The sequence below is a fragment of the Dendrobates tinctorius genome, unplaced genomic scaffold, assembly GCF_039654945.1.
Source record: "Dendrobates tinctorius isolate UK_male_01 unplaced genomic scaffold, ASM3965494v1 ptg000535l, whole genome shotgun sequence".
Classification (NCBI taxonomy): Eukaryota; Metazoa; Chordata; class Amphibia; order Anura; family Dendrobatidae; genus Dendrobates; species Dendrobates tinctorius.
This window is the reverse complement of record NW_027362194.1, coordinates 253,127-269,069: the sequence shown is the minus strand read 5'-3', so window position 1 is coordinate 269,069 and position 15,943 is coordinate 253,127.

Below are 15,943 nucleotides of genomic sequence, written 5' to 3'. Positions count from 1 at the left end.
CTCCACGTGGCACAACCATATATAATGGGAGCAGCCCCCCAACACCTCCACGTGGCACAACCATACATGATGGGGGCATCCCCCAACACCTCCACGTGGCACAACCATATATAAGGGGGTATCCCCCAACACCTCCACATGGCACAACCATATATAAGGGGAGCAGCCCCCAACACATCCACGTGGCACAACCATATATAAGGGGAGCAGCCCCCCAACACCTCCCCGTGGCACAACAATATATAAGGGGGCATCCCCCAACACCTCCACATGGTACAACCATATATAAGGGGAGCAGCCTCCCAACACCTCCACATGGCACAACAATATATAAGGGGGCATACCAACACCTCCACGTGGCACAACCATATATAAGGGGAGCAGCCCCCCAACACCTCCACGTGACACAACAATATATAAGGGTGCATCCTCCAACAACTCCACATGGCACAACCATATAAAAGGGGGCAGCCCCCCAGCACCTCCAAGTGGCACAGCCATATATAAGGTGAGCAGCCCCCCAACCACTCCACGTGGCACAACCATATATAAGGGGAGCAGCCGCCCAACACCTCCACATGGTACAACAATATATAAGGGGACAGCCCATCCACAACACCTCCACGTGGCACAACCACATATAAAGGGAGTAGCCCCCCAACACCTCCACGTGGCACAACCATATATAAGGGGGGCAGCCCCCCAACACCTCCACATGGCACAAGCATATATAAGGAGGACAGCCCCCCAACACATCCACAAGGCACAAACATATATAAGGGGGCAGCCCCCCAACACCTCCACGTGGCACAACAATATATAAGGGGACAGCCCATCCCCAACACCTCCACGTGGCACAACCATATATAAGGGGGGCAGCCCCCCCAACACCTCCACATGGCACAAGCATATATAAGGAGGACAGCCCCCCAACACATCCACAAGGCACAAACATATAAAAGGGGGGCAGCCCCCCAACACCTCCACATGGCACAACCATATATAAGGTGAGAAGCCCTCCAACACCTCCACATGGCACAACAATATATAAGGGGACAGCGCATCCCCAACACCTCCACGTGGCACAATCATATATAAGGGGAGTAGCACCCCAACACCTCCACATGGCACAAACATATATAAGGTGGGCAGCCCCCCAACACCTCCACGTGGCACAACCATATATAAGGGGGGCAGCCCCCCAACACCTCCACATGGCACAAGCATATATAAGGAGGACAGCCCCCCAACACATCCACAAGGCACAAACATATATAAGGGGGGCAGCCCCCAACACCTCCACGTGGCACAACAATATATAAGGGGAGCAGCCCCCCAATACCTCCACATGGCACAACAATATATAAGGGGACAGCCCATCCCCAACACCTCCACGTGGCACAACCATATATAAGGGGGGCAGCCCCCCAACACCTCCACATGGCACAAGCATATATAAGGAGGACAGCCACCCAACACATCCACAAGGCACAAACATATAAAAGGGGGGCAGCTCCCCAACACCTCCACATGGCACAACCATATATAAGGTGAGCAGCCCTCCAACACCTCCACATGGCACAACCATATATAAGGTGAGCAGCCCTCCAACACCTCCACATGGAACAACAATATATAAGGGGACAGCCCATCCCCAACACCTCCACGTGGCACAACCATATATAAGGGGAGTAGCACCCCAAAACCTCCACATGGCACAAACATATAAAAGGTGGGCAGCCCCCCAACACCTCCACATGGCACAGCCATATATAAGGGGAGTAGCCCCCCAACACCTCCACATGGCACAACCATACATAAGGTGAGCAGCCCTCCAACACCTCCACGTGGCAGAGCATATATAAGGGGAGCATCCCCCCAACACCTCCACATGGCACAACCATATAAAAGGGGAGCAGCGCCCCCAACTCCTCCACATGGCACAACCATATAAAAGGGGGGCAGCCCCCCAACACCTCCACATGGCACAACCATATATAAGGAGGACAGCACCCCAACACCTACACGTGGCACAACCATATAAAAGGGGAGCAGCCACCCCAACTCCTCCATGGGGCACAACCATATAAAAGGGGAGCAGCCCCCCAACACCTCCACATGGCACAACCATATAAAAGGGGAGCAGCCCCCCCAACTCCTCCACATGGCACAACCATATAAAAGGGGGGCAGTCCCCCAACACCTCCACGTGGCACAACCATATAAAAGGGGAGCAGCCCCCCCAACTCCTCCACATGGCACAACCATATAAAAGGGGAGCAGCCCCCAACACCTCCATGTGGCACAACCATATATAAGGGGGCAGCCCCCCAACACCTCCACGTGGCACCACTATATATAAGGACAGTCCCCAACGTCTCCACATGGCACAAACATATATAAGGGGGGCAGCCCCCCAACACCTTCACATGGCAAAACCATATAAAAGGGGAGCAGCACCACAACACCTCCATGTGGCACAATCATATATAAGGGGAGTAGCTCGCCAACACCTCCATGTGGCACAACAATATACAAGGGGGCATCTGCCAACATCTCCACGTGGCACAACCATATATAAGGGGGCATCCCCAACACCTCCACGTGGCACAGCCATATATAAGAGGAGCAGCCCCCCAACTCCTCCATGTGGCACAACCATATATAAGGGGAGCAGCCCCCCAACACCTCCACGTGGCACAACAATATATAAGGGGACAGCCCATCCCCAACACCTCCACGTGGCACAACCATATGTAAGGGGGGCAGCCCCCCCAACACCTCCACATGGCACAAGCATATATAAGGAGGACAGCCCCCCAACACATCCACAAGGCACAAACATATAAAAGGGGGGCAGCCCCCCAACACCTCCACATGGCACAACCATATATAAGGTGAGCAGCCCTCCAACACCTCCACATGGCACAACAATATATAAGGGGACAGCCCATCCCCAACACCTCCACGTGGCACAACCATATATAAGGGGAGTAGCACCCCAACACCTCCACATGGCACAAACATATATAAGGTGGGCAGCCCCCCAACACCTCCACGTGGCACAACCATATATAAGGGGGGCAGCCCCCCAACACCTCCACATGGCACAAGCATATATAAGGAGGACAGCCCCCCAACACATCCACAAGGCACAAACATATATAAGGGGGGCAGCCCCCAACACCTCCACGTGGCACAACAATATATAAGGGGAGCAGCCCACCAATACATCCACATGGCACAACAATATATAAGGGGACAGCCCATCCCCAACACCTCCACGTGGCACAACCATATATAAGGGGGGCAGCCCCCCAACACCTCCACATGGCACAAGCATACATAAGGAGGACAGCCACCCAACACATCCACAAGGCACAAACATATAAAAGGGGGGCAGCTCCCCAACACCTCCACATGGCACAACCATATATAAGGTGAGCAGCCCTCCAACACCTCCACATGGCACAACCATATATAAGGTGAGCAGCCCTCCAACACCTCCACATGGAACAACAATATATAAGGGGACAGCCCATCCCCAACACCTCCACGTGGCACAACCATATATAAGGGGAGTAGCACCCCAACACCTCCACATGGCACAAACATATAAAAGGTGGGCAGCCCCCCAACACCTCCACATGGCACAGCCATATATAAGGGGAGTAGCCCCCCAACACCTCCACATGGCACAACCATACATAAGGTGAGCAGCCCTCCAACACCTCCACGTGGCAGAGCATATATAAGGGGAGCATCCCCCCAACACCTCCACATGGCACAACCATATAAAAGGGGAGCAGCGCCCCCAACTCCTCCACATGGCACAACCATATAAAAGGGGGGCAGCCCCCCAACACCTCCACATGGCACAACCATATATAAGGAGGACAGCACCCCAACACCTACACGTGGCACAACCATATAAAAGGGGAGCAGCCACCCCAACTCCTCCATGGGGCACAACCATATAAAAGGGGAGCAGCCCCCCAACACCTCCACATGGCACAACCATATAAAAGGGGAGCAGCCCCCCCAACTCCTCCACATGGCACAACCATATAAAAGGGGGGCAGTCCCCCAACACCTCCACGTGGCACAACCATATAAAAGGGGAGCAGCCCCCCCAACTCCTCCACGTGGCACAACCATATAAAAGGGGAGCAGCCCCCAACACCTCCATGTGGCACAACCATATATAAGGGGGCAGCCCCCCAACACCTCCACGTGGCACCACTATATATAAGGACAGTCCCCAACGTCTCCACATGGCACAAACATATATAAGGGGGGCAGCCCCCCAACACCTTCACATGGCAAAACCATATAAAAGGGGAGCAGCACCACAACACCTCCACGTGGCACAATCATATATAAGGGGAGTAGCTCGCCAACACCTCCATGTGGCACAATCATATATAAGGGGAGCAGCCCCCCAACACCTCCACGTGGCACAACAATATATAAGGGGACAGCCCATCCCCAACACCTCCACGTGGCACAACCATATATAAGGGGGGCAGCCCCCCAACACCTCCACGTGGCACAGCCATATATAAGAGGGGCAGCCCCCCAACACCTCCATGTGGCACAATCATATATAAGGGGAGCAGCCCCCCAACACCTCCACGTGGCACAACAATATATAAGGGGACAGCCCATCCCCAACACCTCCACGTGGCACAACCATATATAAGGGGGGCAGCCCCCCAACACCTCCACATGGCACAAGCATATATAAGGAGTACAGCCCCCCAACACATCCACAAAGCACAAACATATAAAAGGGGGGCAGCCCCCCAACACCTCCACATGGCACAACCATATATAAGGTGAGCAGCCCTCCAACACCTCCACATGGCACAACAATATATAAGGGGACAGCCCATCCCCAACACCTCCACGTGGCACAACCATATATAAGGGGAGTAGCACCCCAACACCTCCACATGGCACAAACATATATAAGGAGGACAGCCACCCAACACATCCACAAGGCACAAACATATAAAAGGGGGGAAGCTCCCCAACACCTCCACATGGCACAACCATATATAAGGTGAGCAGCCCTCCAACACCTCCACATGGCACAACCATATATAAGGTGAGCAGCCCTCCAACACCTCCACATGGAACAACAATATATAAGGGGACAGCCCATCCCCAACACCTCCACGTGGCACAACCATATATAAGGGGAGTAGCACCCCAACACCTCCACATGGCACAAACATATAAAAGGTGGGCAGCCCCCCAACACCTCCACATGGCACAGCCATATATAAGGGGAGTAGCCCCCCAACACCTTCACATGGCACAACCATACATAAGGTGAGCAGCCCTCCAACACCTCCACGTGGCAGAGCATATATAAGGGGAGCATCCCCCCAACACCTCCACATGGCACAACCATATAAAAGGGGAGCAGCGCCCCCAACTCCTCCACATGGCACAACCATATAAAAGGGGGGCAGCCCCCCAACACCTCCACATGGCACAACCATATATAAGGAGGACAGCACCCCAACACCTACACGTGGCACAACCATATAAAAGGGGAGCAGCCACCCCAACTCCTCCATGGGGCACAACCATATAAAAGGGGAGCAGCCCCCCAACACCTCCACATGGCACAACCATTTAAAAGGGGAGCAGCCCCCCCAACTCCTCCACATGGCACAACCATATAAAAGGGGGGCAGTCCCCCAACACCTCCACGTGGCACAACCAAATAAAAGGGGAGCAGCCCCCCCAACTCCTCCACGTGGCACAACCATATAAAAGGGGAGCAGCCCCCAACACCTCCATGTGGCACAACCATATATAAGGGGGCAGCCCCCCAACACCTCCACGTGGCACCACTATATATAAGGACAGTCCCCAACGTCTCCACATGGCACAAACATATATAAGGGGGGCAGCCCCCCAACACCTTCACATGGCAAAACCATATAAAAGGGGAGCAGCACCACAACACCTCCACGTGGCACAATCATATATAAGGGGAGTAGCTCGCCAACACCTCCATGTGGCACAACAATATACAAGGGGGCATCCGCCAACATCTCCACGTGGCACAACCATATATAAGGGGGGCATCCCCAACACCTCCACGTGGCACAGCCATATATAAGAGGAGCAGCCCCCCAACACCTCCATGTGGCACAACCATATATAAGGGGAGCAGCCCCCCAACACTTTCACGTGGCACAACAATATATAAGGGGGCATCCCCAACACCTCCACTTGGCACAACAATATGTAAAGGGGGCATCCCCCAACACCTCCACGTGGCACAACCATATATAAGGGGAGCAGCCCCCCAACACCTCCATGTGGCACAAACATATATAAGGGGAGTAGCCCCCCAACACCTCCACGGGGCACAACCATATATAAGGGGAGCAGCCCCCCAACACCTCCACGTGGCACAACCATATATAAGGGGGCATCCTCCAACACCTCCATGTGGCACAACAATATATAAGGGGGCATCCCCCAACACCTCCATGTGGCAAAGCAATATATAAAGAGGGCATCCCCCAACACCTCCACGTTGCACAACCATATATAATGGGAGCAGCCCCCAACACCTCCACGTTGCACAACCATACATGAGGGGGGCATCCCCCAACACCTCCACGTGGCACAACCATATATAAGGGGGTATCCCCCAACACCTCCACATGGCACAACCATATATAAGGGGGCAGTCCCCCAACACCTCCACATGGCACAACCATATATAAGGGGAGCAGCCCCCCAACACCTCCCCGTGGCACAACAATATATAAGGGGGCATCCCCCAACACCTCCACATGGTACAACCATATATAAGGGGAGCAGCCCCCCCAACACCTCCACATGGCACAACAATATATAAGGGGGCATACCAACACCTCCACATGGCACAACCATATATAAGGGGAGCAGCCCCCCAACACCTCCACGTGACACAACAATATATAAGGGGGCTTCCTCCAACAACTCCACATGGCACAACCATATAAAAGGGGGCAGCCCCCCAGCACCTCCAAGTGGCACAACGATATATAAGGTGAGCAGCCCCCCAACACCTCCACGTGGCACAACCATATATAAGGGGAGCAGCCCCCCAACACCTCCACATGGTACAACAATATATAAGGGGACAGCCCATCCACAACACCTCCACGTGGCACAACCACATATAAAGGGAGTAGCCCCCCGACACCTCCACATGGCACAACCATATATAAGGGGGGCAGCCCCCCAACACCTCCACATGGCACAAGCATATATAAGGAGGAGAGCCCCCCAACACATCCACAAGGCACAAACATATATAAGGGGGGCAGCCCCCCAACACCTCCACGTGGCACAACAATATATAAGGGGAGCAGCCCCCCAACACCTCCACGTGGCACAACAATATATAAGGGGACAGCCCATCCCCAACACCTCCACGTGGCACAACCATATATAAGGGGGGCAGCCCCCCAACACCTCCACATGGCACAAGCATATATAAGGAGGACAGCCCCCCAACACATCCACAAGGCAGAAACATATAAAAGGGGGGCAGCCCCCCAACACCTCCACATGGCACAACCATATATAAGGTGAGCAGCCCTCCAACACCTCCACATGGCACAACAATATATAAGGGGACAGCCCATCCCCAACACCTCCACGTGGCACAACCATATATAAAGGGAGTAGCACCCCAACACCTCCACATGGCACAAACATATATAAGGTGGGCAGCCCCCCAACACCTCCACATGGCGCAGCCATATATAAGGGGAGTAGCCCCCCAACACCTCCACATGGCACAACCATACATAAGGTGAGCAGCCCTCCAACACCTCCACGTGGCACAGCATATATAAGGGGAGCATCCCCCCAGCACCTCCACGTGGCACAGCCATATATAAGGGGGGCAGCCCCCCAACACCTCCACATGGCACAACCATATAAAAGGGGAGCATCCACCCCAACTCCTCCATAGGGCACAACCATATAAAAGGGGAGCAGCCCCCCAACACCTCCACATAGCACAACCATATAAAAGGGGAGCAGCCCCCCAACACCTCCACATGGCACAACCATATAAAAGGGGAGCAGCCCCCCCAACTCCTCCACATGGCACAACCATATAAAAGGGGGCAGCCCCCCAACACCTCCACGTGGCACAACCATATATAAGGGGGCAGCCCCCCAACGCCTCCACATGGCACAACCATATAGAAGGGGGGCAGTCCCCCAACACCTCCACGTGGCACAACCATATAAAAGGGGAGCAGCCCCACCAACTCCTCCACGTGGCACAACCATATAAAAGGGGAGCAGCCCCCAACACCTCCATGTGGCACAACCATATATAAGGGGGCAGCCCCCCAACACCTCCACGTGGCACAACTATATATAAGGACAGTCCCCAACGTCTCCACATGGCACAAACATATATAAGGGGGGCAGCCCCCCAACACCTTCACATGGCAAAACCATATAAAAGGGGAGCAGCACCACAACACCTCCACGTGGCACAAACATATATAAGGGGAGTAGCTCCCCAACACCTCCATGTGACACAACAATATACAAGGGGGTACCCGCCAACATCTCCACGTGGCACAACCATATATAAGGGGGGCATCCCCAACACCTCCACGTAGCACAGCCATATATAAGAGGAGCAGCCCCCCAACACCTCCATGTGGCACAACCATATATAAGGGGATCAGCCCCCCAACACTTTCACGTGGCACAACAATATATAAGGGGGCATCCCCAACACCTCCACTTGGCACAACAATATGTAAAGGGGGCATCCCCCAACACCTCCACGTGGCACAACCATATATAAGGGGAGCAGCCCCCCAACACCTCCATGTGGCACAAACATATATAAGGTGGGCAGCCCCCCAAACACCTACACATGGCACAGCCATATATAAGGGGAGTAGCCCCCAAGCACCTCCACGGGGCACAACCATATATAAGGGGAGCAGCCCCCCAACACCTCCACGTGGCACAATCATATATAAGGGGGCATCCTGCAACACCTTCATGTGGCACAACAATATATAAGGGGGCATCCCCCAACACCTCCATGTGGCAAAGCAATATATAAAGGGGGCATCCCCCAACACCTCCACGTTGCACAACCATATATAATGGGAGCAGCCCCCAACACCTCCACATGGCACAACCATATATAATGGGAGCAGCCCCCCAACACCTCCACGTGGCACAACCATACATGAGGGGGGCATCCCCCAACACCTCCACGTGGCACAACCATATATAAGGGGGTATCCCCCAACACCTCCACATGGCACAACCATATATAAGGGGAGCAGCCCCCAACACATCCACGTGGCACAACCATATATAAGGGGAGAAGCCCCCCAACACCTCCCCGTGGCACAACAATATATAAGGGGGCATCCCCCAACACCTCCACATGGTACAACCATATATAAGGGGGCATTCCAACACCTCCACATGGCACAACCATATATAAGGGGAGCAGCCCCCAACACATCCACGTGGCACAACCATATATAAGGGGAGAAGCCCCCCAAAACACCTCCCCGTGGCACAACAATATATAAGGGGGCATCCTCCAACATCTCCACATGGCACAACCATATAAAAGGGGGCAGCCCCCCAGCACCTCCAAGTGGCACAACCATATATAAGGTGAGCAGCCCCCCAACACCTCCACGTGGCACAACCGTATATAAGGGGAGCAGCCCCCCAACACCTCCACATGGTATAACAATATATAAGGGGACAGCCCATCCACAACACCTCCACGTGGCACAACCACATATAAAGGGAGTAGCCCCCCAACACCTCCACGTGGCACAACCATATATAAGGGGGGCAGCCCCCCAACACCTCCACATGGCACAAGCATATATAAGGAGGACAGCCACCCAACACATCCACAAGGCACAAACATATATAAGGGGGGCAGCCCCCCAACACCTCCACGTGGCACAACAATATATAAGGGGAGCAGCCCCCCAACACCTCCACATGGCACAACAATATATAAGGGGACAGCACATCCCCAACACCTCCACGTGGCACAACCATATATAAGGGGGGCAGCCCCCCAACACCTCCACATGGCACAAGCATATATAAGGAGGACAGCCCCCCAACACATCCACAAGGCAGAAACATATAAAAGGGGGGCAGCCCCCCAACACCTCCACATGGCACAACCATATATAAGGTGAGCAGCCCTCCAACACCTCCACATGGCACAACAATATATAAGGGGACAGCCCATCCCCAACACCTCCACGTGGCACAACCATATATAAAGGGAGTAGCACCCCAACACCTCCACATGGCACAAACATATATAAGGTGGGCAGCCCCCCAACACCTCCACATGGCGCAGCCATATATAAGGGGAGTAGCCCCCCAACACCTCCACATGGCACAACCATACATAAGGTGAGCAGCCCTCCAACACCTCCACGTGGCACAGCATATATAAGGGGAGCATCCCCCCAGCACCTCCACGTGGCACAACCATATATAAGGGGGGCAGCCCCCCAACACCTCCACATGGCACAACCATATAAAAGGGGAGCATCCACCCCAACTCCTCCATAGGGCACAACCATATAAAAGGGGAGCAGCCCCCCAACACCTCCACATGGCACAACCATATAAAAGGGGAGCAGCCCCCCAACACCTCCACATGGCACAACCATATAAAAGGGGAGCAGCCCCCCCAACTCCTCCACATGGCACAACCATATAAAAGGGGGCAGCCCCCCAACACCTCCACGTGGCACAACCATATATAAGGGGGCAGCCCCCCAACGCCTCCACATGGCACAACCATATAGAAGGGGGGCAGTCCCCCAACACCTCCACGTGGCACAACCATATAAAAGGGGAGCAGCCCCACCAACTCCTCCACGTGGCACAACCATATAAAAGGGGAGCAGCCCCCAACACCTCCATGTGGCACAACCATATATAAGGGGGCAGCCCCCCAACACCTCCACGTGGCACAACTATATATAAGGACAGTCCCCAACGTCTCCACATGGCACAAACATATATAAGGGGGGCAGCCCCCAACACCTTCACATGGCAAAACCATATAAAAGGGGAGCAGCACCACAACACCTCCACGTGGCACAAACATATATAAGGGGAGTAGCTCCCCAACACCTCCATGTGACACAACAATATACAAGGGGGTACCCGCCAACATCTCCACGTGGCACAACCATATATAAGGGGGGCATCCCCAACACCTCCACGTAGCACAGCCATATATAAGAGGAGCAGCCCCCCAACACCTCCATGTGGCACAACCATATATAAGGGGATCAGCCCCCCAACACTTTCACGTGGCACAACAATATATAAGGGGGCATCCCCCAACACCTCCACGTGGCACAACCATATATAAGGGGAGCAGCCCCCCAACACCTCCATGTGGCACAAACATATATAAGGTGGGCAGCCCCCCAAACACCTACACATGGCACAGCCATATATAAGGGGAGTAGCCCCCAAGCACCTCCACGGGGCACAACCATATATAAGGGGAGCAGCCCCCCAACACCTCCACGTGGCACAACCATATATAAGGGGGCATCCTGCAACACCTTCATGTGGCACAACAATATATAAGGGGGCATCCCCCAACACCTCCATGTGGCAAAGCAATATATAAAGGGGGCATCCCCCAACACCTCCACGTTGCACAACCATATATAATGGGAGCAGCCCCCAACACCTCCACGTGGCACAACCATATATAATGGGAGCAGCCCCCCAACACCTCCACGTGGCACAACCATACATGAGGGGGGCATCCCCCAACACCTCCACGTGGCACAACCATATATAAGGGGGTATCCCCCAACACCTCCACATGGCACAACCATATATAAGGGGAGCAGCCCCCAACACATCCACGTGGCACAACCATATATAATGGGAGCAGCCCCCCAACACCTCCACGTGGCACAACCATACATGAGGGGGGCATCCCCCAACACCTCCACGTGGCACAACCATATATAAGGGGGTATCCCCCAACACCTCCACATGGCACAACCATATATAAGGGGAGCAGCCCCCAACACATCCACGTGGCACAACCATATATAAGGGGAGAAGCCCCCCAACACCTCCCCGTGGCACAACAATATATAAGGGGGCATCCTCCAACATCTCCACATGGCACAACCATATATAAGGGGAGCAGCCCCCAGCACCTCCAAGTGGCACAACCATATATAAGGTGAGCAGCCCCCCAACACCTCCACGTGGCACAACCGTATATAAGGGGAGCAGCCCCCCAACACCTCCACATGGTATAACAATATATAAGGGGACAGCCCATCCACAACACCTCCACGTGGCACAACCACATATAAAGGGAGTAGCCCCCCAACACCTCCACGTGGCACAACCATATATAAGGGGGGCAGCCCCCCAACACCTCCACATGGCACAAGCATATATAAGGAGGACAGCCACCCAACACATCCACAAGGCACAAACATATATAAGGGGAGCAGCCCCCAACACCTCCACGTGGCACAACAATATATAAGGGGAGCAGCCCCCCAACACCTCCACATGGCACAACAATATATAAGGGGACAGCCCATCCCCAACACCTCCACGTGGCACAACCATATATAAGGGGGGCAGCCCCCCAACACCTCCACATGGCACAAGCATATATAAGGAGGACAGCCCCCAACACATCCACAAGGCACAAACATATAAAAGGGGGGCAGCCCCCCAACACCTCCACATGGCACAACCATATATAAGGTGAGCAGCCCTCCAACACCTCCACATGGCACAACAATATATAAGGGGACAGCCCATCCCCAACACCTCCACGTGGCACAACCATATATAAGGGGAGTAGCACCCCAACACCTCCACATGGCACAAACATATATAAGGTGGGCAGCCCCCCAACACCTCCACATGGCACAACCATACATAAGGTGAGCAGCCCTCCAACACCTCCACGTGGCACAGCATATATAAGGGGAGCATCCCCCCAACACCTCCTCGTGGCACAAACATATATAAGGTGGGCAGCCCCCCAACACCTCCACATGGCACAACCATATATAAGGGGAGTAGCCCCCCAACACCTCCACATGGCACAACCATACATAAGGTGAGCAGCCCTCCAACACCTCCACGTGGCACAGCATATATAAGGGGAGCATCCCCCCAACACCTCCTCGTGGCACAAACATATATAAGGTGGACAGCCCCCCAACACCTCCACATGGCACAACCATATATAAGGGGAGTAGCCCCCCAACACCTCCACATGGCACAACCATATATAAGGGGATCCAGCCCCCCAACACCTCCTCGTGGCACAAACATATATAAGGTGGGCAGTCCCCCAACACCTTCACATGGCACAACCATATATAAGTGGGGCAGCCCCCCAACACCTCCACATGGCACAACCATATATAAGGGGAGCAGCCCCCCAACACCTCCACGTGGCACAACAATATATAAAGGGGGCATCCCCCAACACTCCCACATGGCACAACCATATATAAGGGAAGCAGCCCCCCAACACCTCCACATGGCACAACAATATATAAGGGGGCTTCCCCCAACACCTCCATGTGGCACAACAATATATAAGGGGGCATCCCCCAACACCTCCACATGGCACAACCATATATAAGGGGGCAGTCCCCCAACACCTCCACGTGGCACAACCATATAAAAGGGGAGCAGCCTCACAACACCTCCACGTGGCACAACCATATAAAAGGGGAGCAGCCTCACAACACCTCCACGTGGCACAAACATATAAAAGGGGAGTAGCTCCCCAACACCACCATGTGGCACAACCATATAAAAGGGGAGCAGCCTCACAACACCTCCACGTGGCACAACCATATAAAAGGGGAGCAGCCTCACAACACCTCCACGTGGCACAAACATATAAAAGGGGAGTAGCTCCCCAACACCACCATGTGGCACAACCATATAAAAGGGGAGCAGCCTCACAACACCTCCACGTGGCACAACAATATAGAAGGGGGCACCCCATCCGCAACCCCTCAACTTGGCACAGCCATATATAAGGAGGGCAGCCCCCAGACACAACACAACTCCTGAACCATGAAACTTAACTGTTATCGCAATCCTACAAAAGCCACAGATAGAGCCTGTGGGGACACCGATCCACTAGACGAAAACACATGGACCAGGGATTTGTTGTAAAACCATGGACGTATGGAACAAAAAACAGTTCCATCGTTAACCTGCCTAGGAGATTATTGCAACCCACAACCTCCGCTCTTCACAGAGCCGTTATGGACCCTGCGGAGCCCCAGATGCTGACATAGGGCCCCATCCAGGAGGCACCGCAGCGGGACTTCCATGCACTGAGTTCGGGCCGTTAAACGAGCGATCGATACTGAAGTTGCTGTTTCCCGACCACTTTACAGCGGCTGAGGAGGAATAATGGAGACAGAACAATCACTAGTAGATCAATCTGTCCCATACAGTATCATGGTATCAGCAGCTTCTGATCTGCAGCTTACACCGGGCGATGTGCTGCCGAGAACAACGGTCCGGAATCATCAGCCCTAATGAACGGGGCTCCTGGAGTAAGACGCGTCTAGAAAAGGGCGCACACCACTAAAGAAAGTAGGATACGAGTGCTGAGTGCCTGTGCCAGAAATGTACACACCCATGTATATACAAGCACAGCACACACATGTATATACAGACACAGCACACACATGTATATACAGGCACAGCACACACATGTATATACAGACACAGTAAATAAAAATGAAAAAAGCATATATAGAATGGGAGGAATAGGGCTAAGTGACAGCACATGTGAAAAAGACTTGGGTATACTAATAGATCACAGACTGAATATGAGTCAACAGTGTGATGCAGCAGCAAAAAAGGCAAATGCAATTCTAGGATGTATTAACAGAAGCATACAGTCTAGATCACGTGAAGTCATTATTTCCCTCTACTCCTCTTTGGTCAGACCTCATCTGGAATATTGTGTCCAGTTTTGGGCACCACATTTTAAAAAAGACATCAACAAACTGGAGCAAGTTCAGAAAAGAGCGACCAGAATGGTGACCGGTCTGCAAACCCTGTCTTATGAGGAAAGGTTGCAGGATTTGGGAATGTTTAGTTTGCAAAAGAGAAGACTGAGAGGAGACTTAATAGCTGTCTACAAATATCTAAAGGGCTGTCACATTGTAAAGGATCAACTTTATTCTCATTTGCACAAGGAAAGACTAGAAGCAATGGGATGAAACTGAATGGGAAGAGACACAGATTAGATATTAGAAAAAACTTTTTGACAGTTAGAGTGATCAATGAGTGGAACAGGCTGCCACGAGAAGTGGTGAGTTCTCCTTCAATGGAAGTCTTCAAACAGAGGCTGGACAGACATCTGACTGGGATGATTTAGCGAATCCTGCTTTGAGCAGGGGTTTGGACCAGATGGCCCAGGAGGTCCCTTCCAACTCTACGATTCTATGATTCTATGACAGCACACACATGTATATACAGACACAGCACACACATGTATATACAGACACAGCACACACATGTATATACAGACACAGCACACACACGTATATACAGACACAGCACACACACGTATATACAGACACAGCACACACATGTATATACAGGCACAGCACACACATGTATATACAGACACAGCACACACACGTATATACAGGCACAGCACACACATGTATATACAGACACAGCACACACAGGTATATACAGACACAGCACACACACGTATATACAGGCACAGCACACACATGTATATACAGACAAAGCACACACACGTATATACAGACACAGCACACACATGTATATACAGGCACAGCACACACATGTATATACAGACACAGCA